The sequence below is a fragment of the Lissotriton vulgaris genome, chromosome 5 (genome assembly GCF_964263255.1).
Source record: "Lissotriton vulgaris chromosome 5, aLisVul1.2, whole genome shotgun sequence".
Classification (NCBI taxonomy): domain Eukaryota; kingdom Metazoa; phylum Chordata; class Amphibia; order Caudata; family Salamandridae; genus Lissotriton; species Lissotriton vulgaris.
The window spans coordinates 1,626,860,485-1,626,878,157 of NC_141693.1; positions in this window are offsets into that span (position 1 = coordinate 1,626,860,485).

A 17,673-nucleotide genomic window follows, 5' to 3' on the forward strand; every position below is an offset into this window, starting at 1 on the left:
CTCTTGCAGGAGGCGACCCTCCAGAGGTGTGTATTCAGGGAGTGCCTCTACCGTTTTCCCTTCCGCCTCCATGCATGTCTTAGTTGGGCATATTTCAAATATTGCGTGAGGAGAAGGTCAAACTCCGCTCTCAAGGTCGGGAATGGTTTCAGGGTCCCTTTAGCTACTACTTCACCCAGGGTCGAGATTCCGATGTCGTCCCATCTCTTAAACCCCTTCAGCTTATTCAATTCTCTTAACCACACACAGTGCCATATGGGTGTCTGCCTGGAGGGTTTCTCCGCCCATCCCATGGACCCATTCGCTCTGTTCCACAACTCCAAAGTGACCCTCGTGGCGGGCAGTAGCCTTCCCTTCACCTTGCCACCGTATAAGTAATGATTGTATGTGCGGGTGCCCATGGCATGTCTCTCCAGGGTGTATGTGGGGTTTGTCGCCGGGGCATGAAACCAGTCATTGATGACCACAAGGTGCTCTGCCCAGTAATAGGCCTCCACGTTTGGGAGTGAAATCCCTCCACTGTATTGGTGCCTCTGTAGGGTCGTCAGTGCCACTCTAGGTTGTTTACAGAGCCAGAGGTACGTGCGAACTTCAGAGTTAATGTCCTGGAACACTCCGCGGGGGAGGGCATAATATTCGTTTTGGAATGCGTACAGTACTTTGGGCAGCGTCACCATTTTGAACATGGCTGCCCGTCCCAGCAGCGTGAGTGGAAGGGTCTGCCATCTATTCGCATCCGCCTCGAAATTCCTTAATATCCGTCCAACATTCCTGTCAAATGAGGCTTGCATATCTAGTGTCATATATACTCCAAGGTAGGTAAAGCCCTCCGTCGTCGTCAGCAATCTGTCTGGAAGAGACGCCCATTGTTCTCTCGGATCGTAAAGGACTGATTTGTGCCAGTTTATCCTCTAGCCCGTTTGTGCCCCATACCTCTCTAATTCGGAGAAGGGTGTTGGTAACGTTGTGTTAGGGTGGGTACTTGTATAGGAGGACATCGTCGGCATAGAGGGAGATCTTTTCTTCCATGGTATCCTCTCATATCTGGATGTTGTCAGACAGCCGCCGCGAGTACCTCAATCGACAGTGTAAATAGTAGTGGAGATAGGGGGCAACCCTGCCTCGTTCCTCGCCTCACTGGGAAGTCCCCGGACAGCACCCCGTTTACTTTAACCCTGGCTCTCGGGTCCGTGTACAGTAGTTGCACCCATTTCCTGAAGTTTGGGCTGAAGCCCATTCGCAGTAGAACTCCCTCTAGAAAGGGCCAATGGACCACATCAAATGCTTTTTCTGCGTCCAGGGACAGGAACCAATGGGGGTCTTTTCTCTTACTCACTTCCTGCAGCCAGTTATGGGATCTTCGGAGGTTGAATCTAGTGGCCCGTCCCGGGAGGAACCCCGTCTGGTCCAAGTGGATCAAATCCGGGATGAACCTCCGCAGTCTAAGTGCCAGTATCGTCACCAGTAGCTTCACCTCGATATTCAGCAGAGAAATAGGACGGTAGGACGAGCATTCCTCCGACGGTTTACCCTCCTTAAACACCGCTATGATAGTGGCCATGCGCAGGTCGGGCAGGAGTACTCCCTCTTGCAGCGCCCCCTCAAAGAGCCCCAGTATGTGTCGCTTCACCAGGTCCGCCGTCCTTTTGAAGAATTCCGCTGGGAACCCATTCTTCCCAGATCTCAGTTTAGCCAGTGCCTGCGTGACTTCATCCAGTGTGCAGGGTGCCTCCAAGTCACGGAGATCCGTGTCCGCCAGCGTCGGGAGTATCAGATGCTCCATATATCTCAGGGCATCCTCACTGGTGCCTAGGTCTCTGGCCTCATAGAACGTCCGGTAGTGTTCGGCAAACGCATTTGCGATCTGAGCATCTGATCTCGTTAGGGTCCCATGTGCATCTCATACTTGTTTGATCCATCTGGAGTCCCTCTCCCTCCTGCTCAACCATGCCAGCAGTTTGCCCGACTTATCTCCCATGTCATACAGACGGTGCAGAGTAGCCAACGCTTGCGTTTTTGCCTCACCCGTTGCCAGTTCCCTGTATTGGCGTTGGGCGTCTATCAACTGACGTAATGTCCCGGTGTCTTTAGTACCTTGGTATCCCCTTTCCAGCTCTAGTATTTTAGCTTCCAGCGCCTCGAGCTCCCTCAGGACTTTTCTATTAGATTCCGCCAGCCTGGGCCCTGCCTGTCAGGACCACTTTAAAAGCCTCCCATAGCATCACTTTGGACATCACTGAGCCCTCATTGTCCGCTATGCAGAGTTTGACATCTGCTCTGATACCCTTCAATACCTTTGGGTTTTGTAGGTCCCAGGCCGTAAGCCTCCAGGTCCCCCCTTTCGGTGACCATCGTCCCACCCTGATCAGGAGCGGGGAGTGGTCCGATATCCCCCTGGCTTTGTATTTGGCAGTGTCCTCTCGAGAAAATCCCTTGCCTGGCAAGGAATACGTAGTCCAGTCTGGAGTGGACTGTATGAGCGTTAGAGAAGAAGGAGTAGGTTCTATCTCCTGGGTGAAGCCATCTCCACACATCCGTTAGCCCGATAGTGTTAACCATGTTGAAGAGGGCCGTAGGGGACTGGTCTTTGGTCCTATCTCCTGTTCTATCTAGGTTCGGAGCCATCACGTCATTGAAATCTCCCTCCAGTATCTGAAAGGTGTCCGATGTGTCGAAGAGGATCTCAGTCACTCGTGTCAATGTCGTTGCCTATAGTTTAGGGGGTGCGTATGCCGATACAATCGTGTATGCTCTCCATCTCCATGTGCCCCTCACTCCCACGTACGTCCCCTGTGCATCTGCCCAGGTCCGTGCCACTCAAAATGGGTGTTTTTTTCTAATCAGTATCGCCACCCCCCTGGAGCCTTTGGTAAAACCCGCATGTGCCAGCACCTTGTAGGGACCCTGAGCTAAATAGTTACAGCTGCTACTCAAAAGGTGCATTTCTTGTAACAGTATGACATCTGGGCCCACCCGTTTGATGAATGCATTCACCAGGCTCCGTTTGATCTTACTGCCTAGACCGTTCACATTCCAGGTCAGTATGGAGAGCCCCTCATGACCCTGATTCAGTTCCGCAGGCCTATCCGACATCCTGCCCTGTCCTGCTATGTAGGGTGCTCCGGTCTCATGGTAGCGGTGAGACCTGGTTGACGGCGTATGTGACCTTACAGACATGTCTAAATCCCTTTCCCTCCCCCCTCCCCGCACTCACTACCTTTCCCTCCCTCTCCTCCCATCTCCTAGCTACCCCAACCTGTGAACTTGTAAAACTCCCCCCTCCCCCCCAACTGTGCAATTGCATATACATACATTAACTTCCCATCAATTCTTGGCAAATCCCATTCCCCAGTGCACCCCCCACCCCACCTCCCTTCCCCTTCAGCCCCATCATTTACCAATACTGTGAATCACCGACTGTCCGGCGGAGGTCTGTCGCTCTCCCTCGAATCACCCCCTTCAAACCAACATCAACTGTCTAAGTGGAAACAGTATCCTCCCTCCTACCCAGACTTTGTATAAGTGCATAGAATAGGATGAGACAGTCAACAGAGAAAAAAAGAAAAGTGGGTTGATTGGAACTTGCGTACAGTCCTGGTGTGAGCTGGAACCTCTGTCGCCTTCGTCGTACCAAGTCAAGAGAGTGAGTCCTGGGTGTCATTCTGTGAGCTCCCAGGCCGTTGAGTCTTGTCCTGCTCCATTTCGTGGATTGCTACTACCAAGGGATGCAGGGACGGTGCGTCCGGTACTTCATCCTCGGAGGTTTGACCCTCCATTTCTTCCTCTCCCTCGGATCGCGCTGTCTTCTCTAAGCAGCGGAATCTGGACCCTGCTGCCCCGTCTCTACCCAGCAAGACCAAGTCTTTCCTTAGCCTGCCCACCTTTTCCCACGGTGGATTTGGTGTCGGTTGCATGTGTCTTCCATTTCTCGAACCTCTTCGTCTCTGCGTTTTAGGCAGCCCCCACTGTGATCCACCAGCGGGAGGTGTTGTGGGCACCATACGTTTTTCGCCTTCTGGTCTCCGTGGCGTAGAGCGTTCCTCCAGCCACTGCCATGCACCCTCCGGGTGTGTGAAAAAGTGTGTCTTCTCCTTGTAGATTACTTTGAGTTTCGCTGGGAAGAGCAGCATATATTGAATATGGAGTTCTCGGAGTTTGGCCTTCACCGGATCAAACGAGCGCCTTTGTTTTTGTACCTCCTGACTGTAGTCCGGGAATATCATTATTTGAGTATTCTCAAGCCATATCTCCCTCAACTTCCTGGCCTTTCTCAGAAGCAAGTCTCGGTCAGCAAATTTCAGAAATCTTGCGATGACTGGACGCGGTCTTGCCCCTACCGGAGGTTTCACCAACAGCGCTCGGTGGGCTCTTTCAATCAGGAAGCAGTTAGAGAATTGCGTTGTTGGGAAGGTTTTTTGTATCCATGAGTGTAGGAACGCCGCCATGTCGTCCTTCTCGAGACCTTCTCTAAAGCCCACAAAACGCAGGTTGTTGCGGCGGGTCCTATTTTCAGCGTCATCCACCTTCCATTGCAGTTGACGGTGGGAAGCCTGCAGCTCTGCCATTTCCTTCCTGAGGGCAGAGAGGGAGTCCTCAGTCTAACCTACCCTGTTTTCCAACGTGGTCACCCTCTCCGTCAGGTTTCAGAAAGTCCTGTCGGAGCAAAGTGACTTCTGAGCCCACTTATTTATGTATTTATTTTGGAATTTTATAAAGCGCTTAGTTACGCTCTCCGGCGTGTCCCTGCGCTGAGACTGAGTATGTGGGGGGTGGAAAGTTAAGGCAGTGCTAGGCGAAACAGGTGTGTTTTGAGGGCTCTGCGGAATTTGGCCTCAGAGGGTTCAAGGCGTAATTCAGTCGGGAGTAGGTTCCAATTCTTGTCTGCAAGAAGTCTGAACGATCTGCCCCCCATATTGGCTCTATGGATTTTAGGGACTGCCGCCAGACCAGTGCCAGAAGATCTAAGCATCCGCTCTGATCTGTAGGGGGTGATAAGACAATTTAGGGGGGCAGGAGCTCTACCTCCCAAGATGCGATGGCATATGCAAAGGGCTTTGAATTTGATCCTTTCACGGATCAGCAGCCAATGAAGGGACTTTAGAGCAGCTTTAGAGGAAGTTCGTCTAGGGAGTCTTAGCACCAGCCGTGCTGTCACATTCTGCAATACTTGGAGACGGTTGAGACTACTGGCCGTACTGCCCAAGTAAAGGAGATTTGCATAATCGAGTCTTGATGTTACCAGGGTGTGCACAAGGGTCTGTCTGTCTCCAGCAGGGAGCAGGTCAAGGACCTTACGTAAGGTCTTGAGTATCCCAAAGCACATTCCCACTACCCGATTAATCTGGGGCGCAAACGACAGTGCAGAGTCAAATAGTACCCCGAGGTTTTTGGCTTGTTGACATGGCACAGGAGTAGGGCCCAGACAGTCCGGCCACCATGCTGAGGACCACACAGATGGCCCCTCCCCCACCACGAGCACTTCAGTCTTGGAGCCATTCAACTTCAGGCAGTTGTTAGACATCCAGGAGGCTAGCTCCTGCATGCAAGCACTGAAGTTGGCGGCCGCAATTCCGGGCGCCTGTGATAGGGAGATGGGCAGCTGCGTGTCGTCCGCGTAAGATACGAATTGGATATCATATCTTTCCACAATAGTGGCTACAGGGGAGGCGTAAAGGTTGAACAGGGTGGGGCTTAGGGCAGAGCCTAGGGAACCCCTTGATCGAGATTGAACATCCTGGAGTAGTGTTCACCCTGTCTAACATGAAAGCCTCTCTCCGTCAGAAAGGACTGTATCCGCCTGAGTACCCTCCCATTGATTCCACCCTTGTTGAGACACTGTAGCAAGATTGAATGTGCTACAGAGTCAAAGGCGGCACTTAGGTCGAGTAAGATGAGTGCCATAGTTTGTCCCTCATCTACTCCTTGCCTGATGGTCTCAGTGGCCAGGAGAAACGCAGACTCCGTGGAGTGGCGTGGGCGAAATCCAAACTGAGAGGGATGGAGAAGATTGGATTCATCCACAAAGGTCATAAGTTGAAGATTGACCACCTTTTCTGCCACCTTGGCCATGTAAGGGAGAAGGGAAATAGGTCTCAAGTTGTCCATCCTATCCCAGCTGAGGTTAGATTTTTTTTGAAGCGGGAGCACAATTGCTTGCTTCCACTTTTTAAGTACATTGCAGGTCTTAAAAGAGATATCGAGAACATCTCTAATGTACAGTTCTAGGGTTTCAATACTTCCTCCAAGAGGTTTCGGTGATGCCGGGTCACAGGCGAACCAAGATTTAATAGAGCGGCAAATCCGCTGCAGCTCCTTAGAGGATGGAGTAATAAAATTGCCTAACCTATTTGTACCTTCGTCTAATTTAAGATTTTCCCTGAACTCTGTTGCCTTTTCCTTACCCCCTGTAAAAGTGGAGTAGATATTAGCCACTTTATCAGAGAAATAGGTGGCAATGCGGTTACAGGACTCAACCGAGATCGAGGAAGGGTCAAGAGAGGAGCTGCAAATGGAGATTTCTTTATAGATTTTAAATAGCTCCTTGGTGGAGTTATGAGCTTCTCCAATCCTGCCTGAAAAGTAGTTGGTTTTAGCGCGCCTGATTATGTTGTGATGATCCCTACGTCTGCCGATATATTTCAGTTTGGCTTGATCTAAGTACGCCACCCTCCATTGTCTTTCTAGTTTCTTACATTCCGCCCGATTTTAACTTCCAGCGCTGCTCAGGACACCTGTATATCTTCTCTTGAGGCTTGTATGGCTCCTAGTAAGCGTTCCGTGTCCGAATGCGGTCCTGGGGGGGCCGTCCCCGCAGGGGTGTGGGTCGCGGCATAGCGGTCCATCGTCTCTTGGCGCGGCGCTTTGGCGGCCGGGTCTTTTTTAACCATCTTGAATTTCCCTCCCGTCCACGCCTGAGAGGCCATTCCGCACAATTGCCCGCAGAGCCCGCTCTCACGGAGGCCCAGCTGTTGGTCTAGGGCTATGCCAGCAATCCACAGTGTCTCCTGTGGTACTGGTCGCAAGTTTAGTATTCTGGCGTGCCCCCACAGTGTCTCCACGTGTGTTGCCTCTGAGTCAGAGGACAGACCCCTCCTTGCTCCCTCAGTGGGAGCGCAGGCGCAGACCCCAGGTCCCCGCCGACTCCTCACTCTTTGTGTTGGTCGCCACGTGTCGCCCGGTGGGGTCCCCCCGGAGGCGGAGATCTGTGTCTCTTGCCCTTTGTGAGCCGTCCGCTCCCCGATGGGGGCCTGTCCCACCCGTGAGCCCGTGGGCCCCCCCAGGTTGCTTCTGTATCGTGGTGGCCAGGGTCCGTGGGGCCCACCTCCCCTGCTGTGGCTCCTGTACACTGTGTCTCAAGGCCCGGCCTCCAGTCCCTGACGTTCTCAGTTTCGTGGTGGGGCACTGCGTGCCCTAAGGAGCTGCAGTCTGTTCTCGGCTAAGCTCCTCCTCGCCTCTGTGTCAGGTGTAGTCGCAGGGCGCTAGTCCGGGGCAGGGATACTGCGGCTGTCCTCCGGGGCCTTATCGCTGGGCCCGCAATGCCGCCCATCCGGTCCAGCCACACCGCACCCCGGGGTGTTCTGTTGGGCCGCCTGTCCTCCTTCCCTCGATACGGCGTCCCCATGTCGTTACCCCTTGGTGTGGCCCCGTTAGTCTTTGTGGGCCCAGGCCTGACCACTCATCGGTGTCTCCACTCTGCGCCATACTCTGGTGCCCGGGTCTGGCCGCACGCTCTGGCTGTTTCTAGGCCTCGCAGTGCCCCTTGGGCCCCTCTCCCGTCTCCGGCTTCGCTTGTTTGTCCCGGGCGGTATTCTTGTCCCCACCGCTGACTCTCCGGGGCCCCGACGCTTACCGCTGCTGGATGATGTGGCTCGCACAGTGCAGTCGTTTTGCCGGCTGAATCCAGACCTGGAGCCCTCTCCACTTTCTACCGGCTCGCCGCCATCTTGAGCCTTCGGCTGTGTCGGAGCTAGGCTCAGGGCAGTCTCACTCCCGATTCCGCCAACTGGGAGCTCGGGTGTCCGACCCCGGATGGTGTCTGGACCTTCGGTTAGTCAATGTGTAGGAAATTGGAACTTTTTATGGCCATGTGAGTGTCGGATGACGACCAGTTCTCTGGAGTTGCCGAGGTATGCGTCCCAACCGGTGCTGTTGGACACGCCCCCGGTTTAATATTCTTGGATGTAACTATATACAGACACAAGCACTGCTAATTCATAGAGGTAATATTTGGCAGCTCTTAGAAAAGGTTGTTATGATTGAGATATGAGATATATACATTGTCCTAAATAAAATGTGTATTTTGTCATCTAGTAACTTATTAATCTCTCTTGCTTTTATTGGAGGATAATAACACGAAACATAAGTCTGCTTAATGTGTGCTAAAGCATAATGTACTGTTGCAATAAGTCTGAGTAGCAGATAAGGCATAGATAACATTTTATAAACATAACGTCGCAACCAGTGATCAAATACAAAAACAAAAGTAAGGAGTAGTCGTAGTAGTTGTGTTAATGTATTGGATAGCAGCCTAATTGATCTTCTAAATACTTCTCTAATGTAGTCTATTGAATATTGTACCCAATTATAGATCTTTACTGTGCACAGAGCTTCCAGCCATTCACAGCAATATCAGTTAAAGGGAATGACCTTTAGCCATACCCTGCCAACCCCTGTACTCCACAAAAAAGGCATGATCTCAATGGCATAACAAAACCTCGGGTTGACCCAATAACTGCCTTACTGCCTCCGAGTGTTTTATTTGTTTGCAGCTAGACAGCCCAAGAGGGTCCCCTTTGAGGGGAACAGTTCAGGGGCCCCCGGGAGCCAACACTGCGGGGGCCTCTGTTACACCCATGTATAACCAATTGTCTTGCCCTGTATGCACCTCATCTCAAAACCCTATGCTTAGTGTCTTAGACTTTTAGAAAATTGGCATGTTGAAGGGAATAGACTAAACCCTTAGCATATATTCTAGCATTCCTCACAGTATGCAGCAAATGGATGTGGACCTTAGCAGTGGACTCTGAGTGGAAGGTGAGAACTATGCCCCTTATTTCAGTGTCTATTCATCAGAGCCCGCAGAGCCTTAGTTTGGGTTCAAAGGACTCTAATTGCACCCGCACATTGCTCACATCCCACTGCCCCTGAGGGGTGTGTAGTGACCTCTGGGTACAAAGTGTGGCCTGTATTGATAACAGATTCTCATTCCGAAACAGAGCCCACTGCGCATGACCAGCAGACATGTAGTTATGAATGTCAAATTCTACGCCCACCAGTCCAAAACCCATTGTGTACATCATTAGATTAGATTAGATGCTAGTGGGTGCCTTAGGCGCTAGCAGGACCAGGGCACGCTATCTTTTTTAATATTGGCGCCGCATTGACACAGCCGGTAGCTCAGTCGCGCTTACCTGCCGTGTCTGTATTTCTGCTTGTTCTTAACCCCCTTTTGTTGTGCAGGTCCCGGAGCTGCTGATACTGCATCAGACTTATTTTAATTATCCCGCTTGCCCCCACCTCGCTGCAGAGTGCGCGCTGGGACCCCCCCTGGTCGCGCTGCACTCCACAGCGGGATCTCTTTGCTCCACCTCCTGGCCCGCCCAGTGCAGATGCGATTGGCTCTGCCTGGGTCGTGACCTAGTGTGCCTCCATCTTGGTGAGGGTGCAGGCGAGCGGACTAGCGCTCGGCCCCTCCCGCCCTCGGCTCTACAAAAACTCGAGCCTGTCACCTCACTGGCGATTAGATGCTAGTGGGTGCCTTAGGCGCTAGCAGGACCAGGGCACGCTATCTTTTTTAATATTGGCGCCGCATTGACACAGCCGGCAGCTCAGTCGCGCTTACCTGCCGTGTCTGTATTTCTGCTTGTTCTCAACCCCCTTTTGTTGTGCAGGTCCCGGAGCTGCTGATACTGCATCAGACTTATTTTAATTATCCCGCTTGCCCCCACCTCGCTGCAGAGTGCGCGCTGGGACCCCCCCTGGTCGCGCTGCACTCCACAGCGGGATCTCTTTGCTCCACCTCCTGGCCCGCCCAGTGCAGATGCGATTGGCTCTGCCTGGGTCGTGACCTAGTGTGCCTCCATCTTGGGTGAGGGTGCAGGCGAGCGGACTAGCGCTCGGCCCCTCCCGCCCTCGGCTCTACAAAATGGGTCCCCCTTCTAGGGAGCGCAGCGGACGGGCGCAGCGGGCGCGCCGTCTTTGCGCCGAAGTCGCGCCTAAGTCCAGCCCGTCTGCGCCCGTCCGCCTGCCACCTGGGCTCGTATTTCCACTCTTGGAATCGCGGGGAACACCCCTCCTCATCTGGGTCCGGACTCGTCACCTACCCCACCAGCCCATCCGTTTATTATACCTAAACACCCGTTCTTTTGTCAGACACCAAACTGACATTTTCCTCTTACTCACGGCTGAGAGGCCAGACGCTCTTTTACTATCAGAGACCTGGCTTACCGACGATTCCCTCCCTGACATCTTGGCGGCCTTACCCCCAGTTTACTATCTGCTGAACACTAATCGCCCTGGGGGCCGCTCCGGGGGGAGGGGGTGGCAGCGATGATTTTAAGGAGGTTGTCCTGGTGCCTCTATTGAAGAAGCCTGGAGCCGACCCCGCAGTCCTGGCAAACTATCGACCCATCTCCCTCCTGCCCTATTTCTCTAAAATCCTGGAAGCTCACGTCACCGCCTGTCTCTCACAGTTCATCGAGAGCTCCAACTTTCTCGAGGCCAACCAGGCCGGCTTCAGACCCAGCCACTCCACGGAGGCAGTGATCTTGGCCGTGTTGGATGCCCTGAGAGACGGCGCTGACAAGGGTACCCCCCAGGCCCTGGTACTTTTAGATCTGTCCGCCGCCTTCGACACGGTGGACCATAACATCCTCCTCCACCGTGTCGAACAGGCCGGCAACCAGGGCCTGGCGTTGGCATGGGTCGAATCCTTCCTAACCGGGTGGTCTCAGACACTCAGCTTGGGTACCTTCAGGGCACCTAGGGAGCGCTCACTCTGCAGGGTCCCCCAGGGCTCCTCCTTATCCCCTCTTCTCTTCAATCTGTACCTCCGACCTCTTCTTTTCTCTCTGAGGCAGTGGGACGTCACCGTCTTCAACTACGCTGACGACCTGCAACTCATCTTTCCTCTTAACTCTCCTTCTGCTATCTCTAAATTCCAGGCGGTTATGTCCCACATCCTCCAGTGGATGAGCCAGAACCAACTTAAATTGAACCCCGGGAAGACGGAGCTCCTTCTCCCGGGCAAGAGCTCCATCCATTGGGGTCCACACTTCTGGCTGGCAGAGCTTGCCTCCCCCCCATCCCTGTGGCCTCGGTGAAGAGTCTCGGGGTCACTATTGGCTCCGAGTTATCCTTTAAGCCCCAGATAGGGATGGTGGTCTCTTCCTGCATGTATCAGCTGCGCAGGATCAGGAAGGTGGCCTATCTCCTTACTCTCGAGGCCCTGATACAAGTCATCATGGCCCTTGTCCTCTCCCGCTTGGATTTCTCGAACTCTATCTACCATGGTCTGCCCAAATCTTTTCTCCTCAGACTACAAATTGTTCAGAACCAAGCGGCGAGACTGGCTTTCGGGATCCCAAAATGGCAATCCGCCAGACCTCTCCTCACTAAATTGCATTGGCTTCCTGTCATCTCGAGGGTAGCCTTCAAGATCTGCTGCCTCACCTTCAAATCCTTAACCGGTCCCTGCCCTGCCTTCCTGAAATCCCTTATCAGTCCCTATTGCCCTTCACGTAACCTCAGATCCTCTCACCTTCACCTCCTGGTTGTCCCCCCTATTAAACTCTGTAGATCTGGAGGTCGGAGATTCGCACACTTGGCCCCCAAACTCTGGAACTCTCTCCCTCCCCCGCTCAAATCCTCTAATTCTCTCATTCAATTTCGTAAATCTCTAAAAACTTGGCTTTTCCCACAATCCAGCTAACTTCTTTCGCCCCCTCTGCATCAGATCAGCGCCAGGAAACCCACGGTGACAGTGCGCTTTACAAGCATACCTTAACATAACATAACATAACATCCTTTTGCCATTGTTTTTACACTCCAGGCAGGGCATGGCCTAAAACACATCCTGTGCAACTTTCTTTTGCAAAAAAACTCCCTGCACAGTGCCTGAATCAATGCACAGTGGACACCAGCCTCAAGTTGTAACCTACGGGTCGCGATTCCTTCTTGGGGCTCAGAATCCACTGATTCTGTTCTTCAGCCAGCCACTTTGGACCCAAGCCCCGTGTGTGGCTTTTAGACATGCTATATTTTCAGTTCTCCACGCTTTTAGCAAATAATTATACTGCATAATTTTCTTCTTTTTCTTACTTTAATGTTTTCTGGGATTGAGTCTCTACAGACATATGATGTATGGTGCATGGCACACGTTACAGAATATTCTCTAGACTATTTCATACCCCTTTTTCCTTTGTGACACACTCTTTTTAGGTCTCGCCTGGCGTAGCAGCCCAAAGCACTGATCGCTTGGCGAGAGATATTGTGAGAGAGAAGATTTCGATGGGGACTTGAAGCCCCGCCCATAATTTTCATTGGGTCGCATCATCATTTATGCTAAACGCTGACTTCCCATTGAAAGGGATGCCCTTTATCCCTTTCTTCCAGCCCATCTGGACTGGATCGTCTTCTTCACTGCTGTTGTGAAGCAATTTCTTATCTTTATAAGGGCCATCTATTTCTAATTAGCGCACCCGGCTCATGGCAGACAATGGAGTTGCTAGACCTGCCCTGCTCTCTCCAACCCACCTCCCTCTCCTCACACTGGCTCCGGAGTTGCTCGACCTGTCCTGCTCTCCTCTCCCTCTCCTCACACTGGCTCTCCTAACCCAAGCTGCTGCAGGCACAGATTTGTCAGAGCCATTCGGTTTAGACTGATTATGATTATGTCCTTGCTTGCTTTTTATCACTTTAATGAGCACGGCCCCCACTAGGGACACCGTGCTCACTTTATTTAGTTATATTTTCACGGCGTCCACTTCAGAGACACCGCGCTCTGTTTGGGGGCACTGTGGCAGACGGTATGTTAAAAGAACATACAGTGCCAAGATTTTCTAGTGAATACGATCGTAGTAGGACGGGCGCTTACAGGTTTCGGTGCTGCACAGCTTCCCCCAGGCTTCTCAGAGATAAAGCGTAAGGTAAACAGCGAGCATTTCCCCACTTGTGCTGCTGCCGGGTGCTCAAGAGACAACGCAACTGGTGTGAGAGAGCCCGGGCACCGCAGCGCGATCAGCTGCCTTCAGATTCTCCTTTCCTGGTTAGCCAGTTTTGGTCGGTCCCCGAGTCCTTACGAGGAGAAGGAGCACTGCATGCAAGTTTCACGGGGTGGAGCAGCGACGTCAGGGGTAGAAGAGAGGGGCAGCTGAATGGCAGTGCCTGGAACACATGGCAGTAGAAGTCGCAGGTTCGATATTACAATGAGATAAAAAGTGGTTTAGTTGGGAGTTATGAGCTGCCCTCGGGTGTTAATTCATTTTGCAGTTGTTAGTATGAAGACCAAAAAAAAAAAAAAAAAACGGCGCAATGCGAAAGAAAAAAAACCACAGGCCCATATGGGCCATGAAAACGCGCATATGTTAGTAACAGTTTAATGCTTAGGGTTGCCACATGGCCTGTTGTCTTTTTCAGGTAGGCACTATATGCTTCTTGTCATGGTGCGAGTGCTAAATGCAACAGATGGTTTGCGAAAATACCAACAAAGTTTAAAGGTCAAACATAAATTAGAGCGGAAGATATTACTGCTTGCAATTTAATCTTTGATAGCAAAGAAGCCTTGCAGTCTTCACTGTTGAGCGCTCTATTTTAATTGCAAACAGGAGCATTTGGAGAGAGGCCACCAAACAACTTTTGTCAGATGATGTTATATCAGGTTGTTGTAACTATGTGTTAGAAGACAGGCCCTCTTGGACAACTGGGGGAACACCAGGGCAATAAGTGCTGGTTAAAGGAAGGCTCTTCTCCCTGCTCAGGAAGATTTCTAGGAGCGCACTCTTTCAACCAGGTAATGCTTCACTGGTATTTTGTATCCGTTATCAGCGGGTCCAACACAAGTTATGCTGATAACTAACTGTAGGGGCCTTGCAATTCAAAATTTTTCACTGATACTTGATCACAGGAGTTTACTCAGATACATTTCTACTACAATTGCAGTAAACTGGATTCCCAAAGTTACTAAAATAATGTTATTATGGCCCCTCGGTTCAAACAGACTCAGACACGTATATTAACTCCCCAGCTACTGCCAGGCTGCCACGGGCGACCAAAGGGGGCCACCTAAGAGAGCAGCCACCCTTAGTGCAACAGGATGGCACAGACCCTAAGTAGCAGTCTAGTGGTGAGGACCAGGAGGGTCACTTCCGGCGGGGGAGGGGCGGGTCCAAGGGTATATGGCCCGGGGTCGCGGGCCTGGTGCCCGCTTTGATCCCTGACCTGCCGCGTGGACGGACCCTCTCCCCCTTGACCCCCACAAGTCATGCTGCCCGGACGCTGTTTTCAAGTGAGTTGTCGATACCTCCTGGCCCCCTCCCACCCCCCTTCCCTTCTTGGTCCTGGGTTTCCTCCCGTGGCCTGGTGTCGTGGGATGCCTGCCGGGGCGGTTGGGGGTAGGCTGGGGTCTCCGGGCTTGGGATTGTGGCGAGTGTTTGCTTGGTGCTGAGCGGGGGGAGGAAGCGAGGGTGGGCCTCTCCGTGCGTATGGTGAGGAGAGCGAGGGGATCTGTCGGTGTAGCGGGCCTTGGGGTTCGGTTTGGCTGGGGTGTGTGGAGTAACTGGCTGTGTTTCGTTCTGGACGTGTGGGCGGGGGGAGGAAGTGGGGGTGGGCCGGTTCATGCGGGCAGCTAGGGGAGCGAGTGTGTCTGTCGGGGGTTGCAGGGCCTGGGGCCCGGTTTGGTGGGGCTGTGAGGATTAGCTGGCTGTGTTGCGCTGGGCGTTGGGGCAGGGGGACAGAGGGGGGGTGGGCTGGTTCATGCAGGCGGCAGGGCGCAATCTGCATTGATATTCTTTCTGGTGCACCAGAGTTCCTCTCTGATTTCGTGGTATATAATTATTATGAGGGTATAAATCACTTATTTGCGATTCCAATTTTTGGGCGCCTCCGGGTCTACGGATATATATATGGTGCTCCCTTCGGGTGTCGCTGCTGTTCGGCACTTGACGGCTGTGCCCCCCTTTCCTTTGCTGGTGCCCCCCTCCTTTTCCTATTGCCCCATCCCTTGCCTTTATGGCTCTGTGGCCCGGGACCACACCTGGTCAGGGGACGGAGCTCCGCCAGCTCCGGCCCGGGGGGTGCGGCACTCCCAGGGCAGTGCGCGCCTGTCGGGCCTGTCTGGTTGGGCCTGCTTGCGGTCCTGGGGTGCTCCCCACTGAAGCATCGAGGGCGAGGGTCGGGGAGGGGAGACCCAGATTTCTTTGCACATGCGTGAGCAAATGATGCGAGTGCGAGACTGGTGCTGAGCTTCCCCGGAGTTTGAAGCAGGAGCGGTAGCGTGGTATTAGTAACTCATACAGGGTGAATGCGCGCAATATCCGAGGTTGAAAGAGCGTTTTTGGTAGAACCGAGTGTGAGTGTGTGCAGGCCTGGTTGCTGCTTCCTGCAGGTTAGCAATTTCTAATGAGAAGAATTGTATAGCGAGGACATTGCCCGAAGAGGTCGGAGGGCTACACAATAGGAACAGAACGGAGACATGAGGGGATCATCACAAGGAAATTATGTACATCAGCTAACACGTGGGGTGACGTGAGTTAATAGAAAATTGTGGAATGCAAAATACAAGAGGTGCAAATGGTGCTGCACAGGAAGGGAAAGTGGCATGTGTGCAGGTCACATAGGCGGACATAGTACAGGTAGAGGTAGAATACGACAGTACATGGCAGACACTCGAGCACAAGAGCAAACGTTACGCAGCAATGTGGATTTAAATACGTTGGGAACCAGCACGAAAATTAACCAAGAGTGTATGAGCGCCTCACGGAAGAATCAGTTGCAGTTTATGTAAGCCTTCTACACTCCCACCTGCCAGCTCCTCTCCGCCGCCCTCGCCCTCGCCGGCGGCAGATCGTTGTCTTTCCCCGCCGCCAAGACCTGGAACACCCTTCCCACCCACCTATGGCAGACCCAAGACCTGCTCACTTTCAGAAGGCTTCTCAAGACCTGGCTCTTCGAGCAGTAGCAGCACCCCCTCAACCCCAGCGCCTTGAGACCCTCACGGGTATACAGTGCACTTTACAAATACTGTGATTGATTGATTGATTAAACTACCTATGGAATAAACAATCCAAATACATATAAGATTAAACCTTTAAAGCCATGTAGAATCTTTACAGTAATTCAGAAAACCTAAATATCACCAAATGAATTTACAGAAATTCAAAGATAGGACGTATGCTGAGTAAAGGTACACCTGAAAACCAACTTTGGTTTAATTCTGTTTATCCCCTTTTGCCTCCTTCAAATGGGAATTACTACTTTTGAATTGTTCTACACAACTTGGCCTCCCATTTCTTAACTTGATTGAGAAGTCAAAGACACCCAAAGATGCATATATTAATGAAGCAAAAGCAAAATATATAATTATGAATAAATGAACGAGGGTCAATAATTTAGCTCTCAGCTCCTCCAGGAATGTCCCAGTACTCTGCATCAAATGCAGGTACAGAGGAGGAAAGACTCAACAGGCTTCCTAGAACCCTAAAGACTATAGAGATATGTTTTCAGAGCTTATTTAAGCTTGCATCCTCCGTCAATAATGTGATATGGCAAGGCACTGTCTACACATGCCTGCGTCCAATTCCGTGAAGAAGCAGTCACCTCTCCATTGGTTTTTAAAGTGGGGTACTGTAAGCAGCCCAGTTTTACTACAAAGCAGCAATCTCCCTGTCCTCTATTCATCCATCCTCCAATTCAAGTATGAAGGACCCTTGCTGTGTAGGGCTTGTTGTGTCAATATTAAGGCTTTGAACATTATTTAACTGTGCACTGGGAGCCAATTGAACCTCTCAAGGAGTTGAGTTACTAATGAGTGGTTAGGTTGCTTGTTAGTAGGTGAAATGCCATTTTTTGTACCACCTGTAGATGCTGGATTAAGTACTCCGATGTCCAGGTACAAAACATTGATGTAATTCAACCATGATAATATCAGAGCCCTGACAGCTGCTACCCAAGTTTTGTGAGAAATCAAGTGCAGAAATTTCCAGAGCAGGTGAAACATGCAAATACTGGTTTGTATAACCGATTAAATCTGGGAGCGGGGATATTTTTAGGCCAGGCTCCCATCTATCCAGGAAGAGGATTTGGCTCAAACAAAAGGATCTCAGTATTGTCTGGGTTGCACTCTAGTTTGTTCCTCCTCAGCCAGTCGAGTGTGCATTAAAGCAGTGAGCAAATGTTGGCTTGGTTTTAACTATTTCCTCATAGGTAAGCAGGAGCTGTGTATCTTCTTCTTATAAAAAAGATCTTAATGCTGAAAGATTCAACCAATAATGCCAGAAGTGATAGGTAGATATTGAAAAGACTGGGTCTCAGTGCAGAGCCCTGGGGTAACCCCCATTTCAACTGGAAGAGCATGGATTCATCCAAACTGCCTGCTCTCAGTTGTCCTGAAAGGATATTAGCCATCCTAAGGCTGCGCCTGCCAGACCCAGGTGTTCCAATCATAGTAGCATAATGATG